At 37.2% G+C, this 16,590-nt stretch overlaps 1 protein-coding gene across 3 annotated transcripts in view; it reads right to left on the bottom strand.

Moving 5' to 3' along the window:
- Nucleotides 1-345: 345 nt before the first annotated feature.
- LOC139361342 (lysine-specific demethylase PHF2-like) overlaps nucleotides 346-16,590 on the bottom strand; it is a 44,068-nt gene continuing 27,823 nt past the window's right edge. For all 3 annotated transcript variants that reach the window (XM_071089974.1, XM_071089972.1, XM_071089970.1), the window contains one exon: nucleotides 346-600. The gene's annotated coding sequence lies outside the window, so the exon portion shown is untranslated. The remainder of the gene's footprint in view (nucleotides 601-16,590) is intronic.

The raw sequence follows: 16,590 nt of genomic DNA on the forward strand, positions 1-16,590 counted from the left end.
ATTTGAAAAAATAATTTATAAATATTCAGATAAGAAAATTAAAATTACAAAAGCAGAGTTTGTCATCATTAAGCTGAATTACAACTGTGTGTAGTTAATGCTATATCTACATGGCTACGTTTTGGTTAAAACAGTTTTAGTAATCAAATCATCTACCTCATTCTCCAATTTAACCACCTATTTCATCTGTACACTCTAACATTCAGTACACATTCCCTTCAGAAATGACCTAGCTTTCATCCAGTTCAGCAATTAGGGTAGCTGCAACCCAAGATGTGCTATCATCCCCCAGCTACAAAACAACATACAATATTTAAAGGTTAAAAACTCATTGAGAATTTATGAAATGGTAATCCATTCTGTGTTCATGAAAATAGGCAATCCTATTTGAAAATCTTTAAACCAATGTAAACTCTAGAAAATTCAGTGTTGAAGTATGGGAAGAATAAAGACTTTGCACTACTATGGTGTGTAACAATGCAGTGTCAGACTCGTCATTTACAGTAAATGCCTTGATTGGACTTTCCTCTGGACTGTCATTATGCTGCTGAAGATCAAATTTGCTCAAGTCTGTGGGAATTCCATCATATTTTCTTCCCCCTAGTTCCAAACAGGAAGAGAAGGGTTTTGAGGTCCCTTGGCAAAACCAAAAAGAAAACACTCACACTCACAAACAATGTGAAAACAAAATGGCAGACCTAATCCTTGACTCCATGTCCAAATGACGTTGAGGCAATATTACTTTTGCAACATTTGTATTCTGCCCAATATATCACATCATGAGATTCCTCAAAAAACTTGGAAGTCTGAGAGCTGCAAAACAGAAAGCAGTTAAGTTGATGTCTACATTTGGATTTCTTTTTCAGGTTACATGTCTAAGTGTCTATCGTAGGCTAAGGTTAGAGGCTTCTGTTGGGGAGCTGTGCTTTTGATGTGGTTTTGGCTTCTTACTGCAAAGGGAAAAAAATTCCTCAGATAAAGTTAAGTTCACAGAGCTCTGTTTCATCCGCCAAAGACAATTTTGAGTTATAGAAATTCAAGCGGTAAAATGACAAAAAGATTCATTTCTCTGGATGCGGTTTTCTTTTGTGAATATCGAATACTTTCACCCTCTGTTAGGGAAAGCAATCATTTCACACAATCTTAAAATTGGGTTTAGTGGAATGAAGGAACTTAGTAGAAGGGCTGTTTTCCTTTTATATTCTTGTTGATACACAACAGGGATGTCTTTCCTCACTAATTTTTAAGCTACTGTGACCTTCACATCACAGATGCTCAACATCTAAGTGGCTGGAGCAGCCAGGCCTCACCCTGGTCTTGTTTTTGAGTAAACATGCTTCTGTTCTGACCTGGAACTTGACATTTAGGGGCCAAGATGCCAGAGTGTGTCAGGAAAATTTCACCAATTCTACTCCTTGCAAAGTCATTCTCACCTGGCTGTGAGATATATTGTGAGATATTGGGCAGAACACAAATTCTGCAAAAGTAATATTGTCTCAACTTCATTCTCACCTGGCCTCTGCTTTACCTGAAGTCCATTAACTTTACCAGGTCAGAGAAGGCTGCTTTTCCTTCTCATGGAGAGAAAAGCTTAAGTTGATCAACATTCCCAAAGCACAGAGTGATGCCTCAGATGTAGGGCAAAATACTGTTCAGCACACTTCTTGTTTCTTAGTATGGGCAGATCTCAACTTGTATTTATAAATGCTTGTAACCTTTAATTCTGGTACTCACTTCTCTCACCTCCACCACACTCACCCTCCTTCCTCAGGGCATTTGCTTTGCCATGCTACACAGCCTGACTTCATGTCTCTCCCTGTGTCCAACCTTTCATGCTTTCATTTTATATTAGCATCTGTTGCTTATTGGATGCATACTAAGTGCCAAGCTGTTCTGCACATTTTAGACAAAATCTCTCAAAACATCCCAGAACCACCCTGCAAGGGAGGCATTAGGATTATTGCTACTTTACAGAGAAGGACTACTGAGGTTGTTTACCTTCCCTCAGGTCACTGAGTGGCAGAGCCTGCGTTCTAGGCAAATCTAACAAATTGAACTGTGCTTTTAACCTTTTTACTACTCTCTCCAATATCTCCATATATATATATGTGTATATATATATGGTATTCATTTGGCCCTTGGTAGAAATGACTTTGTCTACACATATGAATTAAAATTTATATTCTGAGTGAATCTAATTTGAAAACAAATTTTAATCTGTAGAATTCAGTGGCATGTGGCACAGTCACAGCACATGTACCATCACCATTATCTAGCTCCAGAACATTTTTATCATGCCAAAAGGCAACTCTGCACCCCTCAAAGCAATCTCTCCCCCATTTCTCCCCACTCTCAGCCCCTGGCAACCCCTCACCAGTCAACTTTCTGCCCCAAAAGATTTTTATGTCTCATATAAATGGAATCATACTGTATGTGGCCTTCTGTGTCTGGCTTCTTTCACTTAATGGCTAAAATGGTAAATTTTATGTTATGCAAATATTACTGCAAAACAAAAATTAATAAAATTAAAATGGTTGTAGGGAGAAACTCTTAGTTTAAAATGCTCAAGTTTTCATTTAAGGAGTAAAATTAATTTTTTGATTGATGTTTGAAGCAAATCATAGAAGTTAAATAAATTAAAAATGGCTTTGGCAGAACCCCTAAAAAGAACTGCAGATTCTCTCGGTGCCCCCCACCCTGGCACTCGGCATGTACCGCTCAGCACATGCTCATTGAAAATGTGCTGAGTGCTGGGCAGGGATGACTGCAGGCAAACAACTTCCAAACAGAGAAGCTGCAGAGATGTAAAAACATGATTCAGAATTTTCTCCAGAGGAGCTTCAGCTTTCAATTTCCTGCTTTCCAGGTCCTCTCCAATTCTCAAAAGGGTGCTGCATAATTATCTGAATAACATCCAATTTAACTTTATCTATACTAACGTATAAGTATGTTAAAGTGACTCTAATTATACTGATGGGCTCAGGCCCTGGCATGAACCCCACTTGACACGGAGGCCTGGGCCTATCACTCCATGGCATTTAAAGGTGCTAAGAAATCACACACACACCAGAGGTTGAGGTAATCTGAAAGTGACAGCCTGTAAATCTACCCTGGTTGTGGCGGTGGTGATGGGATGGGTTGTCTTAATGGCAAAAAGAGTAAAAGGAAGTTCATCTGAAATTGCAGCAGGAGTCTTCTCCCTCCCACCTCTCTTGTTTTGTTTTTTGTTTGTTTTGTTTTTTTGTGGGGGAAGGGAGCAAAGAAGAGAAGGGTAAGAAATGTAGGTGTTTCCCAAACAGAGATTTTGGCAGTCTGCCCTTAATTGGCATTTGCTAAAGGCCACTGGGCAAAGAGAAATTGGAGAATCCTGAGAATTGGGCAGTTGAGAATGAGAAGCCAGGAGAAAGGCTAGAGGTGTTCATATCTCCATGAAGAGACAGTACCGCCACCTGGGAGACAAGTCACCTTAGCCTCTGTGATCCAGGGTTGGAATATTCTATTCAAAATTTCCACAAATATGTTTATATCACTTACCATGTTTGGAATCATGTTCACTGTGGCCACCGTTGGAGTGAAGATGGGGCTACTAATAGGTAGGCCTTGGACCTTTGTGGGCCATGGTGTGTGCTGGGGATCACTGAGATTAGAACCTCATTTATCACGCATCTTTTCATGTTGTGCAACCTCCCAGTTGCCAAATACTAAAATCACAACTCTGAATGCATGAGATCTGAGAAGTTTTATGGCTTAGAATAGATCAGCCTCCTCTCTAATGTTAATCTCTGAACTACTGAAAATGGTGGTACTTTGCTGCATAGCAGTGGCTTTGCAAGGCTTTCTGGCCGGTAAAAAAGAACCCCAGGAGGAGGAGCTGAGGGGCAAGACTGCACTCAGCAAGGCCAACATGGAGGAGGCCAGCAAGTAGGAGGCTAGTCTTTAGAGCCTCTGGTTTGCTTTCCTTTCTCCCTACGTATCCATATTTTTCCTTTAGAAGCAAGTTTCTCATTTTCTCCTCCTCCACCCTGGTTTTAGAAAAGGTATGATCACCTCCCTCACTCACTCAATCAGGACCCATAAATGCCTGGTACATAGGCCACCAAGACCACCAGTCATCCTGTGCCCAGGTGGGCATCTCGAATCCATCACTCTAATCTCTCCTGTTGAGCTGAGGTGTGGCCCCATCATTCTTCCTAATGGAGCACTCTTGACAACCATAGCCACTTTTAGAGTTGGCACAAAGCATAAAATTTTGCAATCTTGGCTGAGAGAGATCACTGGCAGACACATTTTAAAGTGACCTCTTTTAGGGTCATTTGCATTTTAGCAAAAGACAAAAATGCAGTAAGCCAGAAAAGTGAGCTCATTGTGGACTGACAAGCCTCTGGCATTTCTCAGCAAGGACTCATTCTCAGGCCAGGATAGGTAACTAGTTTGATAAAAGCAGCAAAAATCTTTCGTTTTGGCAGCCACTTGTGAGAAGTAAGCCTTTAGAGGTGCAAGCACCACTCTCAAACTTGGGAAGAATGAGAGTGCATTACAGAACTGTGCTGGGCAAGGCAGAATGGACATCATTATCTGGTGTAACTTCCAGTTGCTACATCTAGGATAACAGCAAACTCATCCACTGGTCATCCCCATTAAATTATCTCATGGATATTTACTGCCAGGGGAGAAGGGGCATCAATAATATTTCTGAAACTCCAGACACTAACGGTAGATGTTCAAAGGCTAGTATCTGAACGAAGTAGTCTTTAGAAGACTATTTTTTGACATTTTCTCAGAAGCATTTTCAAATTTTATTATAAATTGCTTTCATCTGAAGTATACACCAAAGACTTGGCATATTATAGCAGTTCTCTTGTCCTAAGGCTTCTATTTTTATAAAAATGCAACATCTCTAAAACTGTCATACCCTAACTCTTCTGCAATCCATTTAATAGAATTAGATGCTGTGAAATATCCATCTGGGTTTCTTTAGGCGGCTCATATGTAACAGTAAATCGTACATGTTTTTGTATCAATAGATCTGTACCAGGTCTACAGCTTACTTTACCTGTGAAACAAGGAGTCTCTAGGAAATTTTGAAGCTATAGACATTATGTTGAGCCTTAAGAGTTTTGGGGATTACTCAAGGGAAAGAAACCATGAAGGCTCAAAGACCAGTAGAAAGAGCATGCACTCTAGGGATAGGCAAATCTGGGATTGATTTTATCATGCTGGTGACCTCAGAAAAGTTATGTAATTTCACTAAGGACAAATTACTCTTTAAAACAAGGATGGCAGTAGCAACACCTCCTTGGATTACTATGATTGAATACGGCAATGTATGTAATATTTGACACATCAATATTTTTTCCCTAGACTCTTTTTCTAAAAATCATGAGCAATAAATTAGTTTTTACCAATATACTCATTTATTCATCCATTTATTTGCTCAATAAATCTTTCTCAAATTCATGCTTTAAAACAATCCATAAAGTATAGTCATTACCTCTCCCTACCCAAACTCCCTGGGGTTTGATAGAGGAAGAGGATGTTTATATGAATAACTACAATATTAGCATAGGAAAATTGTTGGTATTTGAGTTTTATAGGGATGAATGAACAGGTAGAGCACCAATAGCTAACAATGGGATACAAGAAGTAAGCCACAGAAGCAGAAACTTCCTTGGGAAATCAGAAGGGCAGTACCCTAAGGGCCTGACACGGTTAGGCTTTCTCTACCCAAATCTCTTCTTGAATTGTAATCTCCATAAACCCCATAATCCCCACGTCAAGGGAAAAACTACGTGGAGGTAACTGAATCATTGCTTCCCCCATGCTGTTCTCATGATAGCAAGTGAGTTCTCACAGGATTTGATGGTTTTATAAGGGGCTCTTCCCCCTACCCTCAGCGCTCAATCCATCCTGCCACCCTGTGAAGAAGGTGCCTGCTTCTCCTTTGCCTTTGGCTATGATTATAACTTTCCTGAGGCCTCCCCAGCCATGCAGAACCGAGTCAATTAAATCTTTTTCCTTTATAAATTACCCAGTCTTGGCTATTTCTTCATAGTAGTATGACAATGGACTAATATAGTGCCCTAATGTAAAATTACTCCTCCTAAAAATGTATCTTTCAGAAAGAGGCTATAGTCTTATATTCAGTGACTATAAAATCTTTTATATAATGAGGGGCTACATTTGTTACACAAAAGCTTTTTTTTAAAGAAATGGAAATCATAAATACACACGCAGGGCAAATAAAACGGCCATCTTCCCTAATATATGCAGACAGGTACTTAGACGTTAGGATAAAACTTCTGAAACAGCAGCACAAAGAGATCCAAAGATGTGCCATACCTCAAACAACTTGGTAGAAATAAATATACTAAACCTGATACTGAAGTGAACTGTGGAAATAATAACTAAAGCAGTGACAAGAGTGACTTATCTGAAAGATAGATGAAGATATTGAATAAAATTGTTATGAATATGAAATTAGAGAAAATGAGCATATTATATAATACTGTATTTATATATAAGATAATAAATGGAACTGTCTAATTTAGCACATTGATTAAATATTAGCCTAGACAATTTACTCTTTTATCTAAATCAAAAAGTTTATTTAAAAAGTCATTTTTTTTTCTTTTGGTTTTTCTATTTTCCTTAGTCAGAACATGATGACTTAAATGTATTTGGACCTATACAACACACCAGCCTGTACAGGGTGCAGGGAATTAGGAGAAGGTAAATTTGAAAGAGTTGTTGGGCTCCAGTTGTGGAAGATTTTAGTCAACTGGTGAGGCAGCCAAAGCATGACTTTAGTTTTCCTGTTGGTGGGAAGCCAGAGCTCATGTGTGAGTAGGAGAGAGCTGATCCCTGGAGCTAAGCTTCAGAAAGACGAATCTGGCTGTAGACTGCAGATGGAAACATGTGTAATAGGTCCAAATAAGAGTGCTACTTCAACAGGGACATTATTAAAGGCAGACACTGGGGATGAAAAAAAATAGTTGTGAGAAGTAACATGCATAAATATTTATATAATTTGGCTACTGAAAAGTAAAGAGAAATTTCATTGATATTTTATATATAAAAATGTACCACGAAGCAATATATTGCTGTAGCAAAACTGCACTTGTAGCCCATAAATATATCTTTAAAAATTCTCTAGAAAATAGTTTATTAACAGAATTCACTGATGTACCTAATTAATTCCCAGAGCCTAGAGTCATGCAGTAAGGGGCCTTAATAAATATTTGTTTTCGAAGGAATAGATTATGGTTAACACATTTTTAGACTGAAGGGAATGGAGAAAAATAAAAAGGCAAAATGTATGTGTTACTACATGTTAATTTTTAATCTTTTAAATATTTAAGGGAAAAGGGAACCATAGAATCTGGATTTGGGGATGTGGCCACAGTTAAAATTCATCTAAGCTTTTATAGACCAATAGACTAATTACCTTACACTTTGTTGGCCTGTTGGTTGCTATAAAAGCACTTTCCTATTGGCCAAACCTTCATGTCCTTTGCTGCAATTTAAGAAATTGCCCCCTTGTTTTAATATTTTCTGGTGGTGAATGCTTCCTATCCCTCTAAACCTCATACAAAGCTTTCAAATTTGCTTTTGCTCATTAAGAGTAGATCTAAGCCATACTAGCCAAACCAATCAATTTGAATACAAATATCTGTAAAAAAAAAAAATGGATTCTAGGATGAATGACCAACTGAAGATGATACTTTTCACAGCAACAAGGAAAAGTTAGTTGGATAGAAATCTAATTTCTAGGGATTCAATTTCTATCACTAGAGGTGGCAGAAAGAATTAAAGTCATCCTATTTTCTTCACCAACTTCCACTGACCAAGAGCAAAGATTTAAAAACCTGTGTAGCCTTGGAAACAGAATTTGAAGTTAACTAGACAATGGCTGAATTTGAATCAAGATTAAAACTTGGGTAAAAATTCTCAGGAAAATAGTCTCTGAGACAGAAGATGAATATAAATATCTTTATTAGGAGAAAAAATGAAATAACACTTTGATCTCATGAAAATAAAAAAAATCCATTGAAACTTCTTCTCAAAAAGCTGATAAAATATTCTTAGCACACTTGAAAACATTAAAATCTATAGCTGACTCTTGAACAACAGTGGTTTGAACTGCATTAACTTACATGCAGATTTTCTTCTGCCTCTGCCATCCCTGAGACAATAAGGCCAACCCGTCTCTCTTCCTCCTCCTCCTCAGCCTAGTTGGTATAAAGATGGTGAGGATGAAGGCCTTCATGATAATCCACAACTACTTAGTGAATAGTAAATATATTTTATGTTCCTTATGATTTTCTTAATTACATTTTCTTTTCTCTAGCTTACTTTACTGTAAAAATACAATATATAATTCATATAACATAAAAAATATGTGTTATTTGACTATGTTATTGGTAAGGCTATTGGTCAAAGGCGGGTCATTAGTAGTCAGGTTTTGGGGGAGTCAGAAATTATACTTGAATTTTCGACTGTGGGGGGAGCAGGCACCCCAATCCTCACATTGTTCAAGAATCAGTTGAATTTACTTCTGTCTTGTTTTCAAGAGCAGTTCATCAACTAAAATATATTCTGCATGATAAACTAGTTATTACGTTCTGAGAATAATAAATTCTCAGGAACTAGTCACTTTACAAAATAGCTTTTTTTGGAATTGACCATCAGTTAAATTTTATCTCACAGCTCGTCAACAGAGAAAAACAACTTGCTCTACTATTTAAAATGTGCTTACAGGTTGTTTGAACCAACTGGTCAGTTTAACCTAGCTGTTCAAAATTTAAGAACAAAATTTAAGAACTAAAATTACCTATAGTAATTTTCTTAGTCTTGACCACAGATTAGATTACCTGAGAAGCTTTTAAACACCCAGATAACCTGGCCACACACAAGACTAATTAAACTAGAATCTCTGGGGACTGGGATCAAGCATGATTCCCCAGGAGACATCAATGTATTGTCAAGGCTGAAAACTACCGATCAAAATCAAAACATCCAAATGGGAAAGTTCTGACTAGTGATTTTCATATTATTCAAATACCAAATTTTAAAAATGTTATCTCAAATGAAAACAAAAAAATGATTCCTCCTTTCAACTATTCAGCCATTCTACTGTTGAAGATTATTTGTGGCCTCAAGAATCCTGTTATAATGGCCAATGATCCTGACAGACTTTTTTTAAGTATAACATGAAATCCATAAAAATGTGGAATATAAACGTTTTACTAATTAGTACTTATCAAACAAAGTAGGAAGTAAACATTAGGAAAATCACGAGAAGAAAAGCGCCACCTGAAACACCATAAACCCAAATGTTTACTCAGCCATCCGTTTAAAATAGAGATAACATAAGAAGCTTAGCATACAGAAGTCTGCAGCATTTGAGAGACAGGGTAACACTAGATCTCACAACCTCTAGCTGATCATTAGTTCTGCACTTGAACACCAGCACCTTAGCCAGCTGTGCACTCAACTGCAGAAGTTAGGGCAATGTTCTAGCATACTCTGTCAATTGGCAGGTATAATCAGGAGTTAAAACGATTCTCTCTTAGAACATCACAGGAATATAGATTTCCTATTAGAGATGTCTATGAAAAAAACCTTAGAATGTTATTACATGGTACCATTTTTTTTGGTTGAATAAAATCCAGTATTTTTTATTTATCAAACTCCAATTTCATTTCACAAATGTAAGTTATCATCAGCTCCCCATCCACTTTCCCCCATCTTCTTATCTCTTTCCCACCCTACACTTTCTCTCCCCCACAACCCGGGCTCCAAAAAGAAAAAAAAAAAATCCCTCAGCTATTTCATCTTAATAACACTGCAAAAATCAAAACCAGTGTCTCCTGCCCCCAGAACAGTGGGTATCCCCACCTGGCTGCCTCCTGTAGCTCATGCAAAATTCAACCTACAATTATAGATGCATTCTCAGTTTATGCTGCACTTGAGATTCAATGGTGACTACTGTCAAGATGGAGAGATTTGTGAATAAAAATACATTTCAACAGCAAATATAAATTAGTTTTGTCTTATTTGCCATTGACATGGGTAATGTACAGATAGTCCCTGATATATGATGGTTCAACTTACAATTTTTTGACTTTACAATGGTGCAAAAGTGATATGAGTTCAGTAGAAATCATACTTTGAGTACTCATACGACCATTCTGTTTTTCATTTTCAGTACAGTAGTCAATAACTCACGAGATATTCAATACTTCATTTTAAAGTAGGCTTTGTGTTACATGATTTTGTCTAACTATAGACTACTGTAAATGTTCTGAGCATGTTTAAGGTAGTGCAACTTGAGCCATAATGTGTGGTAGGTTACAGGTTTTTTTTTTTAACACTCAAGAAGATCAATTTTATTTATTATCTGGAATTAACAGGCATTATCTTCTTTTTTAAATTATACTTTAAGTTCTAGGATACATGTGCACAACGTGCAGGTTTGTTACATATGTATACATGTGCCAAGTTGGTATGCTGCATCCATTAACTCGTCATTTACATTAGGTATATCTCCTAATGCTATCCCTCCCCTCTACAACCTCCCCACAATAGGACCCGGTGTGTGATGATCCCCTTCCTGTGTCCAAGTGATTTCATTGTTCAATTCCTACCTATGAGTGAGAACATGTGGTATTTGGTTTTCTGTTCTTGCGATAGTATGCTGAGAACGATGGTTTCCAGCTGCATCCATGTCCCTACAAAGGACACAGACTCATCCTTTTTATGACTGCATAGTATTCCATGGTGTGTATGCCACATTTTCTTAATCCAGTCTGTCACTGATGGACATTTGGGTTGATTCCAAGTCTTTGCTATTGTGAATAGTGCTGCAATAAACATACGTGTGCATGTGTCTTTATAGCAGCATGACTTATAATCCTTTGGGTATATACCCAGTAATGGGATGGCTGGGTCAAATGGTATTTCTAGTTCTAGACCCTTGAGGAATCACCACACTGTTTTCCATAATGGTTGAACTAGTTTACAGTCCCACCAACAGTGTTCCTATTTCTTCACATCCTCTCCAGCACCTGTTGTTTCCTGATTTTTAAATAATTGCCATTCTAACTGATGTGAGATGATATCTCATTGTGGTTTTGATTTGCATTTCTCTGATGACGAGTGATGATGAGCATTTTTTCATGTGTCTGTTGGCTGTATGAATGTCTTCTTTTGAGAAGTGTCTGTTCATATCCTTATGCCCACTTTTTGATGGGGTTGTTTGTTTTTTTCTAAACCCAAGAGACTACTACTGGAAATAAGTAACAAGAGAAACGTTAAAAACTACACAAATACATGGAAATTAAACAACATGCTCCTGAATAACCAATGAATGAATTAAAAAATTAAGAAAATGTAAAAATTCCTTAAAACAAAGAAAATGGAGATATCACAAACCAAAATCTATGAGATACAGAAAAAGCAGTATTAAGAGGGAAGTTTACAGCAATAAATGTTTACATTGAAAAAGTAGAAAGAATTCAAATAAAGAAATCATAAATAAAATTTCATGATGTACTTAAAGGAACCAGAAATACAAGAACAAACCAAACCTCAAATTAGTAGAAAGACAAAATCAAATATACCAGGGTAGTCATAAGTGAAAGTGGTCTCACAATACAGAAGATTAAATGATCAAATCGTTTTTTAAAAAAATAAACAAAACTGACAAACCTTTAGCTAGACTAAGAAAAAAGAGAGACCCCAATAAATAATATCAGAACCCAAAAAGGAGACATAAAAACTGAGATTGCAGAAATACAAATACTCATTACAGTATATTATGAGCAACTACATGCCAACAATTTCAAAAACTCAGACTAAATTGATAAATTCCTGGACATATACAACCTACCAAGATTGAACCATGAAGAAATAGAAAACGTCAACAAACAAACAACAAGAAAACTGAAGCTGTACTTAAAATTGTCTCCCATGAAAAAAAAATCCCAGACCCTGATGGCTTCATTAATCAATTCTACCAAACATTTAATGTAGAACTAGTACTAGTTCTACTCAAATTATTCAAATAAAATTGAAGAGGGGGGAATACTTCATAAATTTTTCCATGAAGCTAGCTTCCCTGATCCAAGACCAGAAAACGGCATAGCAAAAGTAGAAAACTATAGGCCAGTATCACTGGTGAAAATAAATGTAAAAATCCTGAACAAAATATTAGCAAACCAAATTCAACAATGCATTAAAAAGATCATTCACCGTGATCAAGTGGGATTCATTTCAGGAATGTAAGTATGGTACACCATATGCAGGAATAATATGTAACATCCACAGAAGCAAGAACAAAAACCATATGATCATTTCAATAGATGCTGAAAAGCGTCTGAGAAAATTCAACATCACTTTATGATAGAAACTCTTGACAAATTAGATATAGAAGGAAAAACAACTCAAAATAGTAAAGATTTCATAGGACAAACCCACAGCTAACATTGTGTTGAATGGAGAAAAATGGAAAGTCTTTGCTCTAAGGTCCGGAACAAAGCATGGATGCCTACTTTTACCACTTTTATTCAACATAATATGGGAAGTCTTAGCCATAGCAATTAGGCAAGAGAAGGAAATAAAGGACATCTAAATTGGAAAGGAAAAAGTCAAATTAGCCTTGTTTGCAGATGATATAATCTTATACTTACAAAAACCTAAAGGCTCCACCAAAAAACTCTTGTAACTGATAAACGAATTAAGTAAAGTTGCAGGATACAAAATCAACATACAAAAATCAGTAGCATTTATATACACCAACAGTGAACAACCTGAAAAATAAATCATTTGCAATAACTATAAAGAATATAAAATACCTACAAGTCAATTTAACAAAAAAAAAAAAAAAGAGAGAGAAAGACCTATACAAGGAAAAGTATAAAATGCTAATTGAAGATGATATATGAAAATAGAAAGATATTCTAAGCACACGGATTGGAAGAACTAGTATTATTAAAATGATACTTCCCAAAGCAATTTAAAGATTTAGTGCAATCCCCATCAAAATACCAAAGGCATTCTTCACATACGTAGAAAAACTCGTAAAATGTATGTGGAACTCAAAATATCAATGGAGTGGCATAGTCAGGGCTCACTAAGGCCTCAACCTCTCAGGCTCAAGCCATCTTCCAACCTCAGCCCCCCGAGTATTCTGGGATTAGAGGCATCCACCACCACACCTGGCTAACTTATATTTGAATTTCAGTAGAGATGAGGTCTCACTATGTTACCCAAGCTGGTCTCAAACTTCTGAGCTCAAGAGATTCTCCCACCTGAGCCTCCCCAGGTGCTGGGATTACAGGTGTGAGCCACTGTGCCTAGCTGGAACTCAAAATATCTTCAATAGTCAAAGCAACCCTAAGCAAAAAGGACAACGCTGAAGGCATCACACTACCTGACTTTCTAAACACAAGGGAATACCTGTGTTCAGACTTCAAAATATACTATAAACCTATAGTAGGCAAATCAGCATGGCACTGGCATAAAAACAGACACCTACATAAATGAAACAAAATAAAAATTTAAAAAATGAAAAAAATAAAAAAATACAAAACTGAAAATAAAAAAATGAAACAAAATAAAAAACTCAGACTTACATACATGATAAAACCCCCAAATTTATATGCAGATGTATATTCAGGCTATCACCCTGACTATACATGTCTAAAATGTCTAGTAGAGATGAGGTCTAGAGGTCTCATCTCTACTAAAGATCTTTGCTACTGAGTTAAAAAAAAAACATGTTTCTGAATTATCCAAACAGTTGCTTTGTTTTTCCTATGGCAGAATGAACCTTAGATTGAACTTTCATACTTATCTTGAGTTGTTACAATATCATTTAATCTTATGCACTCAGGTTTCATTATTCAATATTCAGTTATTTATTCTGAGATATTCTAGTAGATATCTTCATTAGGTCAGCATTTCAATAGTAATAGTTTTTCAAGGAAAGACGAGTCTTTTAATGGAACTGGGGAGTCTTTGAACTCCATGCATAAACAGTGGGGGTGTCTTGAAACATCTGGTTTTGTTACTTTTTCCTGTTTTGTCAGGGATTACATATTGCTATAGTCCTTTCTCATCCTATATTTCTTCTAAGCTGCATTCCTTTTGATGTAGAACATTTTATCTTTATCTTTTCCTGCAGGATTTATATAGTTTCAATATGCTCCTCATTGATTCCAGATTACACTATCGCCTGCCCTCATGAGATGTGTTTATCCTCAAGAATTCCTGATAGCCCTCCGGTGTGTATGTGTGTACACTCATGTATTTGGCTTTCAGCTACAGTCACCATATGGTATATCTCAGTCTGTCCTCTTCTGCTCCAGTTCATGTTCCCCATTGTTGATAGTTCTGCTCACGAAGCCAACTGAAGGAGCTCCAGTATTGTCACGGCTCATATCCATTGATAAGCATTGGTGAGAACTTAAGCAATTCAATGCTTTTTAGATACAAAGATTCAGATGAATCTTATGAAAACCTTTCAGGGTTGAAAGGCTAGTACTCTTTGCCATAGATGCCAAGAGATCAAAAGTAGATGAAATGGATCCTCCACAGCAAAATTGGGAGTAGGTGCAAAATTAGAGGAATGGGAACATAATGAAATGTGGCAATGGGGAAATTATTTTGTTATTGTTGCTTATGCAAGCATTGCTTTGAAGGTATTAGGGCTTTAACCAGGCTGAAAGTATCCATACACTTTTTTAAAAGTACCAAGATCTACTTAAAATTTCTCAGAATTCTACAGGTTAAACAAGTCCCTGCAATATATTATTTCATATTTACAATGAACCACTGAGACTAAAAGAGGAACTGGACACTGTCATAGAATAGATAGAAGTAATAAATGTCCTCTGTACATCACTACATATAATTGGTCACATTTCATCAATAATTGAGATTTTTTTTATCTTGTTTCATCTACTCACAGGAGACTACCACACTTACCTTTCTCCTGCAACAGGCACACAGGCTACTCCAAGTTTCCTGGTGGTTCTGAAGAGGGGTCCACAGATGCTTGTGAGCCAGGCTCTCTATCATGATTATATATGGGAGATCCAGTACCTCCTTGCCCACCTCCTGAGGGAGCCTCAGTATTGCCCCTGCTAGTAGTCCTGGTGACAATGCCCACATCCATGCCAAGGGAGCAACCTGGCTCTTATCTTCCAAAGATGTCAGTGGGATTCCTGAAAGACCTGGGGAGATATTCCTTTCTTCAGCATGAGGCAGCTGACTCTCACTTGGGCCTCTGCTCTCTCAGGGTTGTGCATGGACTACCATGAAGATAATGTTGCCAGCATATAGTAGCTCTCTCCCCTCTTATAATTAGTTCAAAAGACCAATTCCTACCCCTTCTCCTTTTCTCTTTTTTTATTACACTTTAAGTTCTAGGGTACATGTGCACAATGTGCAGGTGTGTTACATATGAATAGTGTCATATTGGTGTGCTGCACCCATTAACTCGTCATTTACACTAGGTATATCTCCTAATGCTATCCCTCCCCCCTCCCCCACCCCACAACAGGCCCTGATGTGTGATGTTCCCCTTCCTGTGTCCAAGTGTTCTCATTGCTCAATTTCCCGCTATGAGTGAGAACATGCCGTGTTTGGTTTCCTGTTCTTGCGATAGTTTGCTGAGAACGATGGTTTCCAGCTGCATCCATGTCCCTACAAAGGACATGAACTCATCCTTTTTTGTGGCTGCACAGTATTCCATGGTGTGTATGTGCCACATTTTCCTAATCCAGTCTGTCATTGATGGACATCTGGGTTGGTTCCAAGTCTTTGCTATTGTGATTAGTGCTGCAATAAACATACACATGCATGTGTCTTTATAGCAGCATGACTTATAATCCTTTGGGTATATACCCAGTAATGGGATGGCTGGGTCAAATGGTATTTCTAGTTCTAGATCCTTGAGGAATCACCACACTGTCTTCCACAATGGTTGAACTAGTTTACAGTCCCACCAACAGGGTAAAAGTGTTCCTATTTCTCCACATCCTCTCCAGCACCTGTTTCCTGACGTTTTAATGATCGCCATTCTAACTCGTGTCAGATGGTATCTCATTGTGGTTTTGATTTGCATTTCTGTGATGGCCAGTGATGATGAGCATTTTTTCATGTGTCTGTTGGCTATATAAATGTTTTCTTTTGAGAAGTGTCTGTTCACATCCTTTGCCCACTTTTTGATGGGGATGTTTTTTTTCTTGTAAATTTGTTTTGAGTTTTTCGTAGATTCTGGATATTAGCCCTTTGTCAGATGAGTAAATTGCAAAATTTTTTTCCCATTCTGTAGGTTGCCTGTTCACTCTGATGGTAGTTTCTTTTACTGTGCAGAAGCTCTTTAGTTTAATTAGATCCCATTTGTCAATTTTGACTTTTGTTGCCGTTGCTTTTGGTGTTTTAGACACGAAGTCCTTGCCCATGCCTATGTCCTGAATCGTATTGCCTAGGTGTTCTTCTAGGGTTTTTATGGTTTTAGGTCTAACTTAAGTCTTTAATCCATCTTGAATTAATTTTTGTGTAAGGTGTAAGTAAGGGATCCAG

Source organism: Macaca nemestrina, unplaced genomic scaffold (genome assembly GCF_043159975.1).
Source record: "Macaca nemestrina isolate mMacNem1 unplaced genomic scaffold, mMacNem.hap1 Scaffold_44, whole genome shotgun sequence".
Taxonomy (NCBI): Eukaryota; Metazoa; Chordata; class Mammalia; order Primates; family Cercopithecidae; genus Macaca; species Macaca nemestrina.